A 22,287-nucleotide genomic window follows, 5' to 3' on the forward strand; every position below is an offset into this window, starting at 1 on the left:
TTCATTCATTGAAACAAACGTTATTCATTGATTCAATGAGTTGAGCTTCTCTTATTCATTCAATGCCTCAAGCTTAACTCAATCATTGAATGAAACAAACCGTATTCGTCCAATTGTTGAATGAAACATCCATCAAACTTTTAATGAATCAAACGTTATTCATTGATTCAAGCAAAGTGCACGAGATGATTCAATAATTATAGCTTCTCTCTTTCATTCAATGTCTCCAGCCAAATACATTCATTGACAGAAACAAACTATATCATTCAATGATACAAACGTTATTCATTGATTCAATGAGTTGAGTTTCTCTCATTCTTTCTACGCCTCAAGACTAACTCATTCATAATAAGAAACAAAACGTAGTCGTTCAATTGTTGAATTAAGCTTCAAACATACATTCAGTGATTCAAACGCTTTTGATTGATTCAATGAAACAAACTGCACGAGATGATTCAATAATTATAGCTTCTCTCTTTCATTCAATGTCTCCAGCCAAATACATTCATTGACAGAAACAAACTATATCATTCAATGATACAAACGTTATTCATTGCTTCAATGAGTTGAGCTTCTCTCATTCCTTCAATGCCTCAAGCTTAACTCATTCATTGTAAGAAACAAAATGTATTCGTTCAATTGTTGAATTCAGCCTCAAACATACATTCAATGAATCAAACGTTTTTATTGATTCAATGAAACAAACTTAACTCATTCTTTGTAAGAAACAAAATGTATTCGTTCAATTGTTGAATTAAGCCTCAAACATACATTCAATGAATCTAACGTTTTTCATTGATTCAATGAAACAAACTGCCCGAGATGATTCAATAATTATTCCTTCTCTCTTTCATTCAATTTCTCCAACTTAATCCAGTCAATGAAAGAAACATACCATATTCATTCATTCAATGAAAGAAACGTTCGTGTTCGGGTTAGGGTTAGGGTTAGCGTTAGGCTTAGGGTTAGGGTTAGGGTTGTGTTATGGTTAGGGTCAGGGTTAGGGTCAGGGTACAGGTCAGGGTTTGGTTTAGGTTTAGGGTTAGCTGCTCTCATTCATTCAATGCCTCGAGCTTAACTCATTCATTGAAAGAAACATACGGTATTCATTCAATTGTTGAATGAAACTGCAATCGTACATTCAATGAATTTAACGTTATTCATTGATTCAATGCAAAAACCTGCACGAGGTGATTCAATGAACATGGCTCCGCTCTTTCATTTAATATCACCAGATAAAATCATTCATTGAAAGAAACTAACTGTATTCATTCATTGAAACAAACGTTATTCATTGATTCAATGAGTTGAGCTTCTCTTATTCATTCAATGCTCAAGCTTAACTCATTCATTGTAAGAAACAAAATGTAGTCGTTCAATTGTTGAATTAAGCTTCAAACATACATTCAATGAAACAAACTGCGCGAGATGATTCAATAAACATACCTCCGATCTTTCATTCAATGTCTTCAGCCATACCATTCGTTGAAAGAAACAAACTGTATTCATTCAATGAAACAAACGTCATTCATTAATTCAATGAGTTGAGCTTCTCTCATTCTTTCAATGCCTCAAGCTTAAATCATTCATTGTAAGAAACAAAATGTAGTCGTTCAATTGTTGAATTAAGCTTCAAACATACATTCAATGATTCAAACGCTTTTCATTGATTGAATCAAACAAACTGCAAGAGTTGATTCAATGATTAGAACTTCTCTCTTTTATTCAATGTGTCCAGCTCCATACATTCATTGACTCAAACAAACTGCATTCGTTCATTCAATGAAACAAACGTTATTCATAGCTTCGCTTCTCTCATTCATTCAATGCCTCAACTTAACTCATTCATTGTAAGAAACAAAATGTATTCGTTCAATTGTTGAATTAAGCCTCAAACATACATTCAATGAATCAAACGTTTTTCATTGATTCAATGAAACAAACTTCACGAGATGATTCAATGATTAGAACTCCTCTGTTGTATTCAATATCTCTAGCTTAATACAGTCACTGAAAGAAACAAACTGTATTCATTCATTCAATGAACAAACGTTATTCATTGATTAAATGAGTTGAGCTTCTCTCATTCATTCAATGCTTCAAGCTTAACTCATACATTTTAAGAAACAAAATGTATTCGTTAGATTGCTGAATTAAGCCTCAAACATACATTCAATGAATGAAACGTTTTTCATTGATTCAATGAATCAAACTTAACTCATTCTTTGTAAGAAACAAAATGTATTCGTTCGATTGCTGAATTAAGCCTCAAACATACATTCAATGAATGAAACGTTTTTCATTGATTCAATGAAACAAACTGCACAAGATGATTCAATGATTAGAACTTCTCTCTTTCATTCATTGTCTCCAGCGTCAGACATTCATTGACAGAAACAAACTGTATTCATTCATTCAATGAAACAAACGTTATTCATTCATTCAATGAGTTGAGCTTCTCTCATTCATTCAATGCCTCAAGATTAACTCAATCATTGGAAGAAACAAAATGTAGTCGTTCAATTGTTGTATGAAAAATCCATCGTACTTTCAATGAATCAAACGTTGTTGATTGATAAATTTAAACAAACTGCTCGAGGTGATTCAATAAACACAGCTTCGCTCTTTCATTCAATATCACCAGATAAAATCATTCATTGAATGAAACTAACTATATTCATTCATTGAAACAAACGTTATTCATTGATTCAATGAGTTGAGCTTCTCTTATTCATTCAATGCCTCAAGCTTAACTCAATCATTGAATGAAACAAACCGTATTCGTCCAATTGTTGAATGAAACATCCATCAAACTTTTAATGAATCAAACGTTATTCATTGATTCAAGCAAAGTGCACGAGATGATTCAATAATTATAGCTTCTCTCTTTCATTCAATGTCTCCAGCCAAATACATTCATTGACAGAAACAAACTATATCATTCAATGATACAAACGTTATTCATTGATTCAATGAGTTGAGTTTCTCTCATTCTTTCTACGCCTCAAGACTAACTCATTCATAATAAGAAACAAAACGTAGTCGTTCAATTGTTGAATTAAGCTTCAAACATACATTCAGTGATTCAAACGCTTTTGATTGATTCAATGAAACAAACTGCACGAGATGATTCAATAATTATAGCTTCTCTCTTTCATTCAATGTCTCCAGCCAAATACATTCATTGACAGAAACAAACTATATCATTCAATGATACAAACGTTATTCATTGCTTCAATGAGTTGAGCTTCTCTCATTCCTTCAATGCCTCAAGCTTAACTCATTCATTGTAAGAAACAAAATGTATTCGTTCAATTGTTGAATTCAGCCTCAAACATACATTCAATGAATCAAACGTTTTTATTGATTCAATGAAACAAACTTAACTCATTCTTTGTAAGAAACAAAATGTATTCGTTCAATTGTTGAATTAAGCCTCAAACATACATTCAATGAATCTAACGTTTTTCATTGATTCAATGAAACAAACTGCCCGAGATGATTCAATAATTATTCCTTCTCTCTTTCATTCAATTTCTCCAACTTAATCCAGTCAATGAAAGAAACATACCATATTCATTCATTCAATGAAAGAAACGTTCGTGTTCGGGTTAGGGTTAGGGTTAGCGTTAGGCTTAGGGTTAGGGTTAGGGTTGTGTTATGGTTAGGGTCAGGGTTAGGGTCAGGGTACAGGTCAGGGTTTGGTTTAGGTTTAGGGTTAGCTGCTCTCATTCATTCAATGCCTCGAGCTTAACTCATTCATTGAAAGAAACATACGGTATTCATTCAATTGTTGAATGAAACTGCAATCGTACATTCAATGAATTTAACGTTATTCATTGATTCAATGCAAAAACCTGCACGAGGTGATTCAATGAACATGGCTCCGCTCTTTCATTTAACATCACCAGATAAAATCATTCATTGAAAGAAACTAACTGTATTCATTCATTGAAACAAACGTTATTCATTGATTCAATGAGTTGAGCTTCTCTTATTCATTCAATGCTCAAGCTTAACTCATTCATTGTAAGAAACAAAATGTAGTCGTTCAATTGTTGAATTAAGCTTCAAACATACATTCAATGATTCAAACGCTTTTCATTGATTGAATCAAACAAACTGCAAGAGTTGATTCAATGATTAGAACTTCTCTCTTTTATTCAATGTGTCCAGCTCCATACATTCATTGACTCAAACAAACTGCATTCGTTCATTCAATGAAACAAACGTTATTCATAGCTTCGCTTCTCTCATTCATTCAATGCCTCAACTTAACTCATTCATTGTAAGAAACAAAATGTATTCGTTCAATTTTTGAATTAAGCCTCAAATATACATTCAATGAATCAAACGTTTTTCATTGATTCAATGAAACAAACTGCACGAGATGATTCAATGATTAGAACTTCCCTCTTTCATTCATTGTCTCCAGCGTCAGACATTCATTGACAGAAACAAACTGTATTCATTCATTCAATGAAACAAACGTTATTCATTCATTCAATGAGTTGAGCTTCTCTCATTCATTCAATGCCTCAAGCTTAACTCAATCATTGGAAGAAACAAAATGTAGTCGTTCAATTGTTGTATGAAACATCCATCGTACTTTCAATGAATCAAACGTTGTTGATTGATTAAATGAAACAAACTGCACGAAGTGATTCAATAAACACAGCTTCGCTCTTTCATTCAATATCACCAGATAAAATCATTCATTGAATGAAACTAACTATATGCATTGATTGAAACAAACGTTATTCAGTGATTCAATGAGTTGAGCTTCTCTTATTCATTCAATGCCTCAAGCTTAACTCAATCATTGAATGAAACAAACCGTATTCGTCCAATTGTTGAATGAAACATCCATCATACTTTTAATGAATCAAACGTTATTCATTGATTCAAACAAACTGCACGAGATGATTCTATAATTATAGCTTCTCTCTTTCATTCAATGTCTCCAGCCAAATACATTCATTGACAGAAACAAACTATATCATTCAATGATACAAACGTTATTCATTGATTCAATGAGTTGAGTTTCTCTCATTCTTTCTACGCCTCAAGACGAACTCATTCTTTCTAAGAAACAAAACGTAGTCGTTCAATTGTTGAATTAAGCTTCAAACATACATTCAGTGATTTAAACGCTTTTGATTGATTCAATGAAACAAACTGCACGAGATGATTCAATAATTATAGCTTCTCTCTTTCATTCAATGTCTCCAGCCAAATACATTCATTGACAGAAACAAACTATATCATTCAATGATACAAACGTTATTCATTGCTTCAATGAGTTGAGCTTCTCTCATTCCTTCAATGCCTCAAGCTTAACTCATTCATTGTAAGAAACAAAATGTATTCGTTCAATTGTTGAATTCAGCCTCAAACATACATTCAATGAATCAAACGTTTTTCATTGATTCAATGAAACAAACTTAACTCATTCTTTGTAAGAAACAAAATGTATTCGTTCAATTGTTGAATTAAGCCTCAAACATACATTCAATGAATCAAACGTTTTTCATTGATTCAATGAAACAAACTGCCCGAGATGATTCAATAATTATTCCTTCTCTCTTTCATTCAATTTCTCCAACTTAATCCATTCAATGAAAGAAACATACCATATTCATTCATTCAATGAAAGAAACGTTCGTGTTCGTGTTCGGGTTAGGGTTAGCGTTAGGCTTAGGGTTAGGGTTAGGGTTGTGTTATGGTTAGGGTCAGGGTTAGGGTCAGGGTACATGTCAGGGTTTGGTTTAGGTTTAGGGTTAGCTGCTCTCATTCATTCAATGCCTCGAGCTTAACTCATTCATTGAAAGAAACATACGGATTCATTCAATTGTTGAATGAAACTGCAATCGTACATTCAATGAATTTAACGTTAATCATTGATTCAATGCAAAAACCTGCACGAGGTGATTCAATGAACATGGCTCCGCTCTTTTATTTAACATCACCAGATAAAATCATTCATTGAAAGAAACTAACTGTATTCATTCATTGAAACAAACGTTATTCATTGATTCAATGAGTTGAGCTTCTCTTATTCATTCAATGCTCAAGCTTAACTCATTCATTGTAAGAAACAAAATGTAGTCGTTCAATTGTTGAATTAAGCTTCAAACATACATTCAATGAAACAAACTGCGCGAGATGATTCAATAAACATACCTCCGATCTTTCATTCAATGTCTTCAGCCATACCATTCGTTGAAAGAAACAAACTGTATTCATTCAATGAAACAAACGTCATTCATTGATTCAATGAGTTGAGCTTCTCTCATTCTTTCAATGCCTCAAGCTTAAAACATTCATTGTAAGAAACAAAATGTAGTCGTTCAATTGTTGAATTAAGCTTCAAACATACATTCAATGATTCAAACGCTTTTCATTGATTGAATCAAACAAACTGCAAGAGTTGATTCAATGATTAGAACTTCTCTCTTTTATTCAATGTGTCCAGCTCCATACATTCATTGACTCAAACAAACTGCATTCGTTCATTCAATGAAACAAACGTTATTCATAGCTTCGCTTCTCTCATTCATTCAATGCCTCAACTTAACTCATTCATTGTAAGAAACAAAATGTATTCGTTCAATTGTTGAATTAAGCCTCAAACATACATTCAATGAATGAAACGTTTTTCATTGATTCAATGAAACAAACTGCACGAGATGATTCAATGATTAGAACTTCTCTCTTTCATTCATTGTCTCCAGCGTCAGACATTCATTGACAGAAACAAACTGTATTCATTCATTCAATGAAACAAACGTTATTCATTCATTCAATGAGTTGAGCTTCTCTCATTCATTCAATGCCTCAAGCTTAACTCAATCATTGGAATAAACAAAATGTAGTCGTTCAATTGTTGTATGAAAATTCCATCGTACTTTCAATGAAACAAACGTTGTTGATTGATTAAATGAAACAAACTGCACGAGGTGATTCAATAAACACAGCTTCGCTCTTTCATTCAATATCACCAGATAAAATCATTCATTGAATGAAACTAACTATATTCATTGATTGAAACAAACGTTATTCATTGATTCAGTGAGTTGAGCTTCTCTTATTCATTCAATGCCTCAAGCTTAACTCAATCATTGAATGAAACAAACCGTATTCGTCCAATTGTTGAATGAAACATCCATCATACTTTTAATGAATCAAACGTTATTCATTGATTCAAACAAACTACACGAGATGATTCAATAATTATAGCTTCTCTCTTTCATTCAATGTCTCCAGCCAAATACATTCATTGACAGAAACAAACTATATCATTCAATGATACAAACGTTATTCATTGCTTCAATGAGTTGAGCTTCTCTCATTCCTTCAATGCCTCAAGCTTAACTCATTCATTGTAAGAAACAAAATGTATTCGTTCAATTGTTGAATTCAGCCTCAAACATACATTCAATGAATCAAACGTTTTTCATTGATTCAATGAAACAAACTTAACTCATTCTTTGTAAGAAACAAAATGTATTCGTTCAATTGTTGAATTAAGCCTCAAACATACATTCAATGAATGAAACGTTTTTCATTGATTCAATGAAACAAACTGCCCGAGATGATTCAATAATTATTCCTTCTCTCTTTCATTCAATTTCTCCAACTTAATCCATTCAATGAAAGAAACATACCATATTCATTCATTCAATGAAAGAAACGTTCGTGTTCGGGTTAGGGTTAGGGTTAGCGTTAGGCTTAGGGTTAGGGTTAGGGTTGTGTTATGGTTAGGGTCAGGGTTAGGGTCAGGGTACAGGTCAGGGTTTGGTTTAGGTTTAGGGTTAGCTGCTCTCATTCATTCAATGCCTCGAGCTTAACTCATTCATTGAAAGAAACATACGGTATTCATTCAATTGTTGAATGAAACTGCAATCGTACATTCAATGAATTTAACGTTATTCATTGATTCAATGCAAAAACCTGCACGAGGTGATTCAATGAACATGGCTCCGCTCTTTCATTTAACATCACCAGATAAAATCATTCATTGAAAGAAACTAACTGTATTCATTCATTGAAACAAACGTTATTCATTGATTCAATGAGTTGAGCTTCTCTTATTCATTCAATGCTCAAGCTTAACTCATTCATTGTAAGAAACAAAATGTAGTCGTTCAATTGTTGAATTAAGCTTCAAACATACATTCAATGATTCAAACGCTTTTCATTGATTGAATCAAACAAACTGCAAGAGTTGATTCAATGATTAGAACTTCTCTCTTTTATTCAATGTGTCCAGCTCCATACATTCATTGACTCAAACAAACTGCATTCGTTCATTCAATGAAACAAACGTTATTCATAGCTTCGCTTCTCTCATTCATTCAATGCCTCAACTTAACTCATTCATTGTAAGAAACAAAATGTATTCGTTCAATTTTTGAATTAAGCCTCAAATATACATTCAATGAATCAAACGTTTTTCATTGATTCAATGAAACAAACTGCACGAGATGATTCAATGATTAGAACTTCCCTCTTTCATTCATTGTCTCCAGCGTCAGACATTCATTGACAGAAACAAACTGTATTCATTCATTCAATGAAACAAACGTTATTCATTCATTCAATGAGTTGAGCTTCTCTCATTCATTCAATGCCTCAAGCTTAACTCAATCATTGGAAGAAACAAAATGTAGTCGTTCAATTGTTGTATGAAACATCCATCGTACTTTCAATGAATCAAACGTTGTTGATTGATTAAATGAAACAAACTGCACGAAGTGATTCAATAAACACAGCTTCGCTCTTTCATTCAATATCACCAGATAAAATCATTCATTGAATGAAACTAACTATATGCATTGATTGAAACAAACGTTATTCAGTGATTCAATGAGTTGAGCTTCTCTTATTCATTCAATGCCTCAAGCTTAACTCAATCATTGAATGAAACAAACCGTATTCGTCCAATTGTTGAATGAAACATCCATCATACTTTTAATGAATCAAACGTTATTCATTGATTCAAACAAACTGCACGAGATGATTCAATAATTATAGCTTCTCTCTTTCATTCAATGTCTCCAGCCAAATACATTCATTGACAGAAACAAACTATATCATTCAATGATACAAACGTTATTCATTGATTCAATGAGTTGAGTTTCTCTCATTCTTTCTACGCCTCAAGACGAACTCATTCTTTCTAAGAAACAAAACGTAGTCGTTCAATTGTTGAATTAAGCTTCAAACATACATTCAGTGATTTAAACGCTTTTGATTGATTCAATGAAACAAACTGCACGAGATGATTCAATAATTATAGCTTCTCTCTTTCATTCAATGTCTCCAGCCAAATACATTCATTGACAGAAACAAACTATATCATTCAATGATACAAACGTTATTCATTGCTTCAATGAGTTGAGCTTCTCTCATTCCTTCAATGCCTCAAGCTTAACTCATTCATTGTAAGAAACAAAATGTATTCGTTCAATTGTTGAATTCAGCCTCAAACATACATTCAATGAATCAAACGTTTTTCATTGATTCAATGAAACAAACTTAACTCATTCTTTGTAAGAAACAAAATGTATTCGTTCAATTGTTGAATTAAGCCTCAAACATACATTCAATGAATCAAACGTTTTTCATTGATTCAATGAAACAAACTGCCCGAGATGATTCAATAATTATTCCTTCTCTCTTTCATTCAATTTCTCCAACTTAATCCATTCAATGAAAGAAACATACCATATTCATTCATTCAATGAAAGAAACGTTCGTGTTCGTGTTCGGGTTAGGGTTAGCGTTAGGCTTAGGGTTAGGGTTAGGGTTGTGTTATGGTTAGGGTCAGGGTTAGGGTCAGGGTACAGGTCAGGGTTTGGTTTAGGTTTAGGGTTAGCTGCTCTCATTCATTCAATGCCTCGAGCTTAACTCATTCATTGAAAGAAACATACGGATTCATTCAATTGTTGAATGAAACTGCAATCGTACATTCAATGAATTTAACGTTAATCATTGATTCAATGCAAAAACCTGCACGAGGTGATTCAATGAACATGGCTCCGCTCTTTTATTTAACATCACCAGATAAAATCATTCATTGAAAGAAACTAACTGTATTCATTCATTGAAACAAACGTTATTCATTGATTCAATGAGTTGAGCTTCTCTTATTCATTCAATGCTCAAGCTTAACTCATTCATTGTAAGAAACAAAATGTAGTCGTTCAATTGTTGAATTAAGCTTCAAACATACATTCAATGAAACAAACTGCGCGAGATGATTCAATAAACATACCTCCGATCTTTCATTCAATGTCTTCAGCCATACCATTCGTTGAAAGAAACAAACTGTATTCATTCAATGAAACAAACGTCATTCATTGATTCAATGAGTTGAGCTTCTCTCATTCTTTCAATGCCTCAAGCTTAAATCATTCATTGTAAGAAACAAAATGTAGTCGTTCAATTGTTGAATTAAGCTTCAAACATACATTCAATGATTCAAACGCTTTTCATTGATTGAATCAAACAAACTGTACGAGTTGATTCAATGATTAGAACTTCTCTCTTTTATTCAATGTGTCCAGCTCCATACATTCATTGACTCAAACAAACTGCATTCGTTCATTCAATGAAACAAACGTTATTCATAGCTTCGCTTCTCTCATTCATTCAATGCCTCAACTTAACTCATTCATTGTAAGAAACAAAATGTATTCGTTCAATTGTTGAATTAAGCCTCAAACATACATTCAATGAATGAAACGTTTTTCATTGATTCAATGAAACAAACTGCACGAGATGATTCAATGATTAGAACTTCTCTCTTTCATTCATTGTCTCCAGCGTCAGACATTCATTGACAGAAACAAACTGTATTCATTCATTCAATGAAACAAACGTTATTCATTCATTCAATGAGTTGAGCTTCTCTCATTCATTCAATGCCTCAAGCTTAACTCAATCATTGGAAGAAACAAAATGTAGTCGTTCAATTGTTGTATGAAAATTCCATCGTACTTTCAATGAAACAAACGTTGTTGATTGATTAAATGAAACAAATTGCACGAGGTGATTCAATAAACACAGCTTCGCTCTTTCATTTAATATCACCAGATAAAATCATTCATTGAATGAAACTAACTATATTCATTGATTGAAACAAACGTTATTCATTGATTCAATGAGTTGAGCTTCTCTTATTCATTCAATGCCTCAAGCTTAACTCAATCATTGAATGAAACAAAGCGTATTCGTCCAATTGTTGAATGAAACATCCATCATACTTTTAATGAATCAAACGTTATTCATTGATTCAAACAAACTACACGAGATGATTCAATAATTATAGCTTCTCTCTTTCATTCAATGTCTCCAGCCAAATACATTCATTGACAGAAACAAACTATATCATTCAATGATACAAACGTTATTCATTGCTTCAATGAGTTGAGCTTCTCTCATTCCTTCAATGCCTCAAGCTTAACTCATTCATTGTAAGAAACAAAATGTATTCGTTCAATTGTTGAATTCAGCCTCAAACATACATTCAATGAATCAAACGTTTTTCATTGATTCAATGAAACAAACTTAACTCATTCTTTGTAAGAAACAAAATGTATTCGTTCAATTGTTGAATTAAGCCTCAAACATACATTCAATGAATCAAACGTTTTTCATTGATTCAATGAAACAAACTGCCCGAGATGATTCAATAATTATTCCTTCTCTCTTTCATTCAATTTCTCCAACTTAATCCATTCAATGAAAGAAACATACCATATTCATTCATTCAATGAAAGAAACGTTCGTGTTCGTGTTCGGGTTAGGGTTAGCGTTAGGCTTAGGGTTAGGGTTAGGGTTGTGTTATGGTTAGGGTCAGGGTTAGGGTCAGGGTACAGGTCAGGGTTTGGTTTAGGTTTAGGGTTAGCTGCTCTCATTCATTCAATGCCTCGAGCTTAACTCATTCATTGAAAGAAACATACGGTATTCATTCAATTGTTGAATGAAACTGCAATCGTACATTCAATGAATTTAACGTTATTCATTGATTCAATGCAAAAACCTGCACGAGGTGATTCAATGAACATGGCTCCGCTCTTTCATTTAACATCACCAGATAAAATCATTCATTGAAAGAAACTAACTGTATTCATTCATTGAAACAAACGTTATTCATTGATTCAATGAGTTGAGCTTCTCTTATTCATTCAATGCTCAAGCTTAACTCATTCATTGTAAGAAACAAAATGTAGTCGTTCAATTGTTGAATTAAGCTTCAAACATACATTCAATGATTCAAACGCTTTTCATTGATTGAATCAAACAAACTGCAAGAGTTGATTCAATGATTAGAACTTCTCTCTTTTATTCAATGTGTCCAGCTCCATACATTCATTGACTCAAACAAACTGCATTCGTTCATTCAATGAAACAAACGTTATTCATAGCTTCGCTTCTCTCATTCATTCAATGCCTCAACTTAACTCATTCATTGTTAGAAACAAAATGTATTCGTTCAATTTTTGAATTAAGCCTCAAATATACATTCAATGAATCAAACGTTTTTCATTGATTCAATGAAACAAACTGCACGAGATGATTCAATGATTAGAACTTCCCTCTTTCATTCATTGTCTCCAGCGTCAGACATTCATTGACAGAAACAAACTGTATTCATTCATTCAATGAAACAAACGTTATTCATTCATTCAATGAGTTGAGCTTCTCTCATTCATTCAATGCCTCAAGCTTAACTCAATCATTGGAAGAAACAAAATGTAGTCGTTCAATTGTTGTATGAAACATCCATCGTACTTTCAATGAATCAAACGTTGTTGATTGATTAAATGTAACAAACTGCACGAAGTGATTCAATAAACACAGCTTCGCTCTTTCATTCAATATCACCAGATAAAATCATTCATTGAATGAAACTAACTATATGCATTGATTGAAACAAACGTTATTCAGTGATTCAATGAGTTGAGCTTCTCTTATTCATTCAATGCCTCAAGCTTAACTCAATCATTGAATGAAACAAACCGTATTCGTCCAATTGTTGAATGAAACATCCATCATACTTTTAATGAATCAAACGTTATTCATTGATTCAAACAAACTGCACGAGATGATTCAATAATTATAGCTTCTCTCTTTCATTCAATGTCTCCAGCCAAATACATTCATTGACAGAAACAAACTATATCATTCAATGATACAAACGTTATTCATTGATTCAATGAGTTGAGTTTCTCTCATTCTTTCTACGCCTCAAGACTAACTCATTCATTCTAAGAAACAAAACGTAGTCGTTCAATTGTTGAATTAAGCTTCAAACATACATTCAGTGATTCAAACGCTTTTGATTGATTCAATGAAACAAACTGCACGAGATGATTCAATAATTATAGCTTCTCTCTTTCATTCAATGTCTCCAGCCAAATACATTCATTGACAGAAACAAACTATATCATTCAATGATACAAACGTTATTCATTGCTTCAATGAGTTGAGCTTCTCTCATTCCTTCAATGCCTCAAGCTTAACTCATTCATTGTAAGAAACAAAATGTATTCGTTCAATTGTTGAATTCAGCCTCAAACATACATTCAATGAATCAAACGTTTTTCATTGATTCAATGAAACAAACTTAACTCATTCTTTGTAAGAAACAAAATGTATTCGTTCAATTGTTGAATTAAGCATCAAACATATATTCAATGAATCAAACGTTTTTCATTGATTCAATGAAACAAACTGCCCGAGATGATTCAATAATTATTCCTTCTCTCTTTCATTCAATTTCTCCAACTTAATCCATTCAATGAAAGAAACATACCATATTCATTCATTCAATGAAAGAAACGTTCGTGTTCGTGTTCGGGTTAGGGTTAGCGTTAGGCTTAGGGTTAGGGTTAGGGTTGTGTTATGGTTAGGGTCAGGGTTAGGGTCAGGGTACAGGTCAGAGTTTGGTTTAGGTTTAGGGTTAGCTGCTCTCATTCATTCAATGCCTCGAGCTTAACTCATTCATTGAAAGAAACATACGGTATTCATTCAATTGTTGAATGAAACTGCAATCGTACATTCAATGAATTTAACGTTATTCATTGATTCAATGCAAAAACCTGCACGAGGTGATTCAATGAACATGGCTCCGCTCTTTTATTTAACATCACCAGATAAAATCATTCATTGAAAGAAACTAACTGTATTCATTCATTGAAACAAACGTTATTCATTGATTCAATGAGTTGAGCTTCTCTTATTCATTCAATGCTCAAGCTTAACTCATTCATTGTAAGAAACAAAATGTAGTCGTTCAATTGTTGAATTAAGCTTCAAACATACATTCAATGAAACAAACTGCGCGAGATGATTCAATAAACATACCTCCGATCTTTCATTCAATGTCTTCAGCCATACCATTCGTTGAACGAAACAAACTGTATTCATTCAATGAAACAAACGTCATTCATTAATTCAATGAGTTGAGCTTCTCTCATTCTTTCAATGCCTCAAGCTTAAATCATTCATTGTAAGAAACAAAATGTAGTCGTTCAATTGTTGAATTAAGCTTCAAACATACATTCAATGATTCAAACGCTTTTCATTGATTGAATCAAACAAACTGCAAGAGTTGATTCAATGATTAGAACTTCTCTCTTTTATTCAATGTGTCCAGCTCCATACATTCATTGACTCAAACAAACTGCATTCGTTCATTCAATGAAACAAACGTTATTCATAGCTTCGCTTCTCTCATTCATTCAATGCCTCAACTTAACTCATTCATTGTAAGAAACAAAATGTATTCGTTCAATTTTTGAATTAAGCCTCAAACATACATTCAATGAATCAGACGTTTTTCATTGATTCAATGAAACAAACTTCACGAGATGATTCAATGATTAGAACTCCTCTGTTGTATTCAATATCTCTAGCTTAATACAGTCACTGAAAGAAACAAACTGTATTCATTCATTCAATGAACAAACGTTATTCATTGATTAAATGAGTTGAGCTTCTCTCATTCATTCAATGCTTCAAGCTTAACTCATACATTTTAAGAAACAAAATGTATTCGTTAGATTGCTGAATTAAGCCTCAAACATACATTCAATGAATGAAACGTTTTTCATTGATTCAATGAATCAAACTTAACTCATTCTTTGTAAGAAACAAAATGTATTCGTTCGATTGCTGAATTAAGCCTCAAACATACATTCAATGAATGAAACGTTTTTCATTGATTCAATGAAACAAACTGCACAAGATGATTCAATGATTAGAACTTCTCTCTTTCATTCATTGTCTCCAGCGTCAGACATTCATTGACAGAAACAAACTGTATTCATTCATTCAATGAAACAAACGTTATTCATTCATTCATTGAGTTGAGCTTCTCTCATTCATTCAATGCCTCAAGATTAACTCAATCATTGGAAGAAACAAAATGTAGTCGTTCAATTGTTGTATGAAAAATCCATCGTACTTTCAATGAATCAAACGTTGTTGATTGATAAATTTAAACAAACTGCTCGAGGTGATTCAATAAACACAGCTTCGCTCTTTCATTCAATATCACCAGATAAAATCATTCATTGAATGAAACTAACTATATTCATTCATTGAAACAAACGTTATTCATTGATTCAATGAGTTGAGCTTCTCTTATTCATTCAATGCCTCAAGCTTAACTCAATCATTGAATGAAACAAACCGTATTCGTCCAATTGTTGAATGAAACATCCATCAAACTTTTAATGAATCAAACGTTATTCATTGATTCAAGCAAAGTGCACGAGATGATTCAATAATTATAGCTTCTCTCTTTCATTCAATGTCTCCAGCCAAATACATTCATTGACAGAAACAAACTATATCATTCAATGATACAAACGTTATTCATTGATTCAATGAGTTGAGTTTCTCTCATTCTTTCTACGCCTCAAGACTAACTCATTCATAATAAGAAACAAAACGTAGTCGTTCAATTGTTGAATTAAGCTTCAAACATACATTCAGTGATTCAAACGCTTTTGATTGATTCAATGAAACAAACTGCACGAGATGATTCAATAATTATAGCTTCTCTCTTTCATTCAATGTCTCCAGCCAAATACATTCATTGACAGAAACAAACTATATCATTCAATGATACAAACGTTATTCATTGCTTCAATGAGTTGAGCTTCTCTCATTCCTTCAATGCCTCAAGCTTAACTCATTCATTGTAAGAAACAAAATGTATTCGTTCAATTGTTGAATTCAGCCTCAAACATACATTCAATGAATCAAACGTTTTTATTGATTCAATGAAACAAACTTAACTCATTCTTTGTAAGAAACAAAATGTATTCGTTCAATTGTTGAATTAAGCCTCAAACATACATTCAATGAATCTAACGTTTTTCATTGATTCAATGAAACAAACTGCCCGAGATGATTCAATAATTATTCCTTCTCTCTTTCATTCAATTTCTCCAACTTAATCCAGTCAATGAAAGAAACATACCATATTCATTCATTCAATGAAAGAAACGTTCGTGTTCGGGTTAGGGTTAGGGTTAGCGTTAGGCTTAGGGTTAGGGTTAGGGTTGTGTTATGGTTAGGGTCAGGGTTAGGGTCAGGGTACAGGTCAGGGTTTGGTTTAGGTTTAGGGTTAGCTGCTCTCATTCATTCAATGCCTCGAGCTTAACTCATTCATTGAAAGAAACATACGGTATTCATTCAATTGTTGAATGAAACTGCAATCGTACATTCAATGAATTTAACGTTATTCATTGATTCAATGCAAAAACCTGCACGAGGTGATTCAATGAACATGGCTCCGCTCTTTCATTTAATATCACCAGATAAAATCATTCATTGAAAGAAACTAACTGTATTCATTCATTGAAACAAACGTTATTCATTGATTCAATGAGTTGAGCTTCTCTTATTCATTCAATGCTCAAGCTTAACTCATTCATTGTAAGAAACAAAATGTAGTCGTTCAATTGTTGAATTAAGCTTCAAACATACATTCAATGAAACAAACTGCGCGAGATGATTCAATAAACATACCTCCGATCTTTCATTCAATGTCTTCAGCCATACCATTCGTTGAAAGAAACAAACTGTATTCATTCAATGAAACAAACGTCATTCATTAATTCAATGAGTTGAGCTTCTCTCATTCTTTCAATGCCTCAAGCTTAAATCATTCATTGTAAGAAACAAAATGTAGTCGTTCAATTGTTGAATTAAGCTTCAAACATACATTCAATGATTCAAACGCTTTTCATTGATTGAATCAAACAAACTGCAAGAGTTGATTCAATGATTAGAACTTCTCTCTTTTATTCAATGTGTCCAGCTCCATACATTCATTGACTCAAACAAACTGCATTCGTTCATTCAATGAAACAAACGTTATTCATAGCTTCGCTTCTCTCATTCATTCAATGCCTCAACTTAACTCATTCATTGTAAGAAACAAAATGTATTCGTTCAATTGTTGAATTAAGCCTCAAACATACATTCAATGAATCAAACGTTTTTCATTGATTCAATGAAACAAACTTCACGAGATGATTCAATGATTAGAACTCCTCTGTTGTATTCAATATCTCTAGCTTAATACAGTCACTGAAAGAAACAAACTGTATTCATTCATTCAATGAACAAACGTTATTCATTGATTAAATGAGTTGAGCTTCTCTCATTCATTCAATGCTTCAAGCTTAACTCATACATTTTAAGAAACAAAATGTATTCGTTAGATTGCTGAATTAAGCCTCAAACATACATTCAATGAATGAAACGTTTTTCATTGATTCAATGAATCAAACTTAACTCATTCTTTGTAAGAAACAAAATGTATTCGTTCGATTGCTGAATTAAGCCTCAAACATACATTCAATGAATGAAACGTTTTTCATTGATTCAATGAAACAAACTGCACAAGATGATTCAATGATTAGAACTTCTCTCTTTCATTCATTGTCTCCAGCGTCAGACATTCATTGACAGAAACAAACTGTATTCATTCATTCAATGAAACAAACGTTATTCATTCATTCAATGAGTTGAGCTTCTCTCATTCATTCAATGCCTCAAGATTAACTCAATCATTGGAAGAAACAAAATGTAGTCGTTCAATTGTTGTATGAAAAATCCATCGTACTTTCAATGAATCAAACGTTGTTGATTGATAAATTTAAACAAACTGCTCGAGGTGATTCAATAAACACAGCTTCGCTCTTTCATTCAATATCACCAGATAAAATCATTCATTGAATGAAACTAACTATATTCATTCATTGAAACAAACGTTATTCATTGATTCAATGAGTTGAGCTTCTCTTATTCATTCAATGCCTCAAGCTTAACTCAATCATTGAATGAAACAAACCGTATTCGTCCAATTGTTGAATGAAACATCCATCAAACTTTTAATGAATCAAACGTTATTCATTGATTCAAGCAAAGTGCACGAGATGATTCAATAATTATAGCTTCTCTCTTTCATTCAATGTCTCCAGCCAAATACATTCATTGACAGAAACAAACTATATCATTCAATGATACAAACGTTATTCATTGATTCAATGAGTTGAGTTTCTCTCATTCTTTCTACGCCTCAAGACTAACTCATTCATAATAAGAAACAAAACGTAGTCGTTCAATTGTTGAATTAAGCTTCAAACATACATTCAGTGATTCAAACGCTTTTGATTGATTCAATGAAACAAACTGCACGAGATGATTCAATAATTATAGCTTCTCTCTTTCATTCAATGTCTCCAGCCAAATACATTCATTGACAGAAACAAACTATATCATTCAATGATACAAACGTTATTCATTGCTTCAATGAGTTGAGCTTCTCTCATTCCTTCAATGCCTCAAGCTTAACTCATTCATTGTAAGAAACAAAATGTATTCGTTCAATTGTTGAATTCAGCCTCAAACATACATTCAATGAATCAAACGTTTTTATTGATTCAATGAAACAAACTTAACTCATTCTTTGTAAGAAACAAAATGTATTCGTTCAATTGTTGAATTAAGCCTCAAACATACATTCAATGAATCTAACGTTTTTCATTGATTCAATGAAACAAACTGCCCGAGATGATTCAATAATTATTCCTTCTCTCTTTCATTCAATTTCTCCAACTTAATCCAGTCAATGAAAGAAACATACCATATTCATTCATTCAATGAAAGAAACGTTCGTGTTCGGGTTAGGGTTAGGGTTAGCGTTAGGCTTAGGGTTAGGGTTAGGGTTGTGTTATGGTTAGGGTCAGGGTTAGGGTCAGGGTACAGGTCAGGGTTTGGTTTAGGTTTAGGGTTAGCTGCTCTCATTCATTCAATGCCTCGAGCTTAACTCATTCATTGAAAGAAACATACGGTATTCATTCAATTGTTGAATGAAACTGCAATCGTACATTCAATGAATTTAACGTTATTCATTGATTCAATGCAAAAACCTGCACGAGGTGATTCAATGAACATGGCTCCGCTCTTTCATTTAATATCAACAGATAAAATCATTCATTGAAAGAAACTAACTGTATTCATTCATTGAAACAAACGTTATTCATTGATTCAATGAGTTGAGCTTCTCTTATTCATTCAATGCTCAAGCTTAACTCATTCATTGTAAGAAACAAAATGTAGTCGTTCAATTGTTGAATTAAGCTTCAAACATACATTCAATGAAACAAACTGCGCGAGATGATTCAATAAACATACCTCCGATCTTTCATTCAATGTCTTCAGCCATACCATTCGTTGAAAGAAACAAACTGTATTCATTCAATGAAACAAACGTCATTCATTAATTCAATGAGTTGAGCTTCTCTCATTCTTTCAATGCCTCAAGCTTAAATCATTCATTGTAAGAAACAAAATGTAGTCGTTCAATTGTTGAATTAAGCTTCAAACATACATTCAATGATTCAAACGCTTTTCATTGATTGAATCAAACAAACTGCAAGAGTTGATTCAATGATTAGAACTTCTCTCTTTTATTCAATGTGTCCAGCTCCATACATTCATTGACTCAAACAAACTGCATTCGTTCATTCAATGAAACAAACGTTATTCATAGCTTCGCTTCTCTCATTCATTCAATGCCTCAACTTAACTCATTCATTGTAAGAAACAAAATGTATTCGTTCAATTGTTGAATTAAGCCTCAAACATACATTCAATGAATCAAACGTTTTTCATTGATTCAATGAAACAAACTTCACGAGATGATTCAATGATTAGAACTCCTCTGTTGTATTCAATATCTCTAGCTTAATACAGTCACTGAAAGAAACAAACTGTATTCATTCATTCAATGAACAAACGTTATTCATTGATTAAATGAGTTGAGCTTCTCTCATTCATTCAATGCTTCAAGCTTAACTCATACATTGTAAGAAACAAAATGTATTCGTTCGATTGCTGAATTAAGCCTCAAACATACATTCAATGAATGAAACGTTTTTCATTGATTCAATGAAACAAACTTAACTCATTCTTTGTAAGAAACAAAATGTATTCGTTCGATTCCTGAATTAAGCCTCAAACATACATTCAATGAATGAAACGTTTTTCATTGATTCAATGAAACAAACTGCACAAGATGATTCAATGAATAGAACTTCTCTCTTTCATTCATTGTCTCCAGCGTCAGACATTCATTGACAGAAACAAACTGTATTCATTCATTCAATGAAACAAACGTTATTCATTCATTCAATGAGTTGAGCTTCTCTCATTCATTCAATGCCTCAAGATTAACTCAATCATTGGAAGAAACAAAATGTAGTCGTTCAATTGTTGTATGAAAAATCCATCGTACTTTCAATGAATCAAACGTTGTTGATTGATAAATTTAAACAAACTGCTCGAGGTGAATCAATAAACACAGCTTCGCTCTTTCATTCAATATCACCAGATAAAATCATTCATTGAATGAAACTAACTATATTCATTCATTGAAACAAACGTTATTCATTGATTCAATGAGTTGAGTTTCTCTCATTCTTTCTACGCCTCAAGACTAACTCATTCATTCTAAGAAACAAAACGTAGTCGTTCAATTGTTGAATTAAGCTTCAAACATACATTCAGTGATTCAAACGCTTTTGATTGATTCAATGAAACAAACTGCACGACATGATTCAATAATTATAGCTTCTCTCTTTCATTCAATGTCTCCAGCCAAATACATTCATTGACAGAAACAAACTATATCATTCAATGATACAAACGTTATTCACTGCTTCAATGAGTTGAGCTTCTCTCATTCCTTCAATGCCTCAAGCTTAACTTATTCATTGTAAGAAACAAAATGTATTCGTTCAATTGTTGAATTCAGCCTCAAACATACATTCAATGAATCAAACGTTTTTCATTGATTCAATGAAACAATCTGTACGAGATGATTCAATGATTAGAACTTCTCTCTTTCATTCATTGTCTCCAGCGTCAGACATTCATTGACAGAAACAAACTGTATTCATTCATTCAATGAGTTGAGCTTCTCTCATTCATTGAATGCCTCAATCTTTACTCATTCAGTGTAAGAAACAAAATGTAGTCGATCAATTGTTGAATTAAGCTTCAAACATACATTCAATGAAACAAACTGCGAGAGATGATTCAATAAACATACCTCCGATCTTTCATTCAATGTCTTCAACCATACCATTCGTTGAAAGAAACAAACTGTATTCATTCAATGAAACAAACGTCATTCATTGATTCAATGAGTTGAGCTTCTCTCATTCTTTCAATGCCTCAAGCTTAAATCATTCATTGTAAGAAACAGAATGTAGTCGTTCAATTGTTGAATTAAGCTTCGAACATACATTCAATGATTCAAACGCTGTTCATTGATTGAATCAAACAAACTGCAAGAGTTGATTCAATGATTAGAACTTCTCTCTTTTATTCAATGTGTCCAGCTCCATACATTCATTGACTCAAACAAACTGCATTCGTTCATTCAATGAAACAAACGTTATTCATAGCTTCGCTTCTCTCATTCATTCAATGCCTCAACTTAACTCATTCATTGTAAGAAACAAAATGTATTCGTTCAATTTTTGAATTAAGCCTCAAACATACATTCAATGAATCAAACGTTTTTCATTGATTCAATTAAACAAACTGCACGAGATGATTCAATGATTAGAACTTCCCTCTTTCATTCATTGTCTCCAGCGTCAGACATTCATTGACAGAAACAAACTGTATTCATTCATTCAATGAAACAAACGTTATTCATTCATTCAATGAGTTGAGCTTCTCTCA

This window comes from Chiloscyllium punctatum, chromosome 4, assembly GCF_047496795.1.
Source record: "Chiloscyllium punctatum isolate Juve2018m chromosome 4, sChiPun1.3, whole genome shotgun sequence".
Lineage (NCBI taxonomy): Eukaryota > Metazoa > Chordata > Chondrichthyes > Orectolobiformes > Hemiscylliidae > Chiloscyllium > Chiloscyllium punctatum.